Source organism: Papaver somniferum, chromosome 4, assembly GCF_003573695.1.
Source record: "Papaver somniferum cultivar HN1 chromosome 4, ASM357369v1, whole genome shotgun sequence".
Classification (NCBI taxonomy): Eukaryota; Viridiplantae; Streptophyta; class Magnoliopsida; order Ranunculales; family Papaveraceae; genus Papaver; species Papaver somniferum.
In genome coordinates, this window is record NC_039361.1 from 79,756,060 (window position 1) to 79,757,943 (window position 1,884).

The 1,884-nt window shown below is 31.8% G+C and overlaps 1 long non-coding RNA gene across 1 annotated transcript; it reads left to right on the forward strand.

The window, feature by feature from the left end:
* Positions 1-413: 413 nt before the first annotated feature.
* LOC113274019 lies at positions 414-1,575 on the forward strand. Its single transcript, XR_003322713.1, has 2 exons — positions 414-540; positions 1,357-1,575. It is a non-coding gene; the product is annotated as an uncharacterized LOC113274019 (long non-coding RNA).
* Positions 1,576-1,884: the final 309 nt, after the last annotated feature.

The window sequence follows — 1,884 nt, forward strand, 5'->3', positions numbered from 1 at the left end:
AGAAAACATGAAAATGGACCAAATTTTTTAAGCCCAGGTCATGTACATGTGCGAAATCAGGTATACGTAATTTGAAAATACCAAAAATAACCTTTCCTATTTAACAGGTTATAAGCACGAGAAATCTTATTTATATTTCAGATCTGTTTTTTCTTCTCTTTCCTCTCACCGCTGCTGCAGATTCAGATGGAGATTTTTCTTCAATTTTTTTGGTTTCTACCGATTAAAATGAAGAGTGTTCTTTTGTAATGTTTATTTTAGGGTTTTCACGGTCTAATCGTTGTTGTGTTTGATTAAGATTTTGATCTCCATGTTTGATTTCTTGATTATTTACTAGATCTAGATGAATAATCACGTTTTTGGTTCATTTCGTTTTTAGATTTGATCATACTAGTTCCATTTTGTTGTTTTTATTGTTTTTTTGTATGAAACAACAGTACGTATATCCTGTACTGACAGAAACCTAGCTTATTTTGAATGAAGAAGAAGAAGAAGATGCATCGTTATGACTTACGACAAGAAGATTGGTTGTGTTTCCAGGTATGTTTTCTAATCATCTTCTTTGATTATTTTTTTTCGTTTTTCTTCTTTTGATTGTATTATGAAGATGAAATTGATTTTTATGACGTTTTTATGTTTTTAGGTTTGTTACAGTTTGTTTTTGTGTACGAATTGACAGTACATATCTGGTGTACTGATATAAAATTATTTTGATTCTGTTTGTTCAGTGTTTTGCCACTTTTTTTTGGTTTGATCCATTAGTACATATGGGTAATACTGAAATATGTTTATGAATTGACAGTACATATATGGTGTACTGAGTTTGTTTTTGTGTAAAATTCTTTTGATTTTGTTTGTGTAGAGTTTGTTTTTGTGTATGAATTGACAGTACATATTTGGTGTACTAATATAAAATTCTTTTGATTCTGTTTGTTCAGAGTTTTGCCATTTTTGTTTTTTCGTTTGATCCATTAGTACACATGTGTAATACCGAAGTATGTGATTTGATTCGGTTATATTCATGGATTCATCACTTCTTCTTGACATACAGTTGACTTTTTAGTTCACGAATATGCAGTACGTATATGGCGTACTGATATAAACTTCTTCTGATTCTGTTTTATTTGGAGTTTTACCACTGTTTTTGGGTTCGATCCATGAGTACGTATGCGCAATACTGAAATATGTGCTAGTTTTGTATAGCTTTTTCTGTGTTTAGTGTGGATTTGTAGGTTTTTCTATTTTTCTTCTATGATTTAATACTGTATTGAAGAAATATTATAGATTAATTTGTATGATCCTACAATATATGTGATGTAATACGTTTTCTAATTTATTTATAATTGATTCTAACAGATATGTACTTTACCTGGAAGCGGTGCAGCATATATGTACTCGAATTGTAAGCAGCGGATATATACTCGAATTTGTAAGCAGTGCGACAGATATGTACTCAGATTTGTAAGCAGTGCGGCATATATGTACTCAAATTTGTTAGCAGATATGTACTCGAATTTGTGAGCAGTGTACCAGATATGTACTCAAATTTGTAAGCAGTGTAGACACACACGTTTGGTAGTAGGGGGTATTATAGTCATTTCTATGTTTTAATTAATTTTGGACCTCCGGATAAAAGAAAATTCTGGTTGGACCTTACTATAAATAACTATATGGGCTTTGGACCAATCAACAAATTTTCCATACCAAATCCATCATCCATCCATCCGTTACTCACCCGTAAATTATTTTGTAATGTAGACCCAAGCCCATGTATGGTCAAGTTGCATAAATTTTCAAGTTGGGCTGAGACATGGTAAGGGTCATTAGGTAAGTGTCAAATAATTACGAACAGATATATGGATATGGTGGTGGAGCCTGAAACAC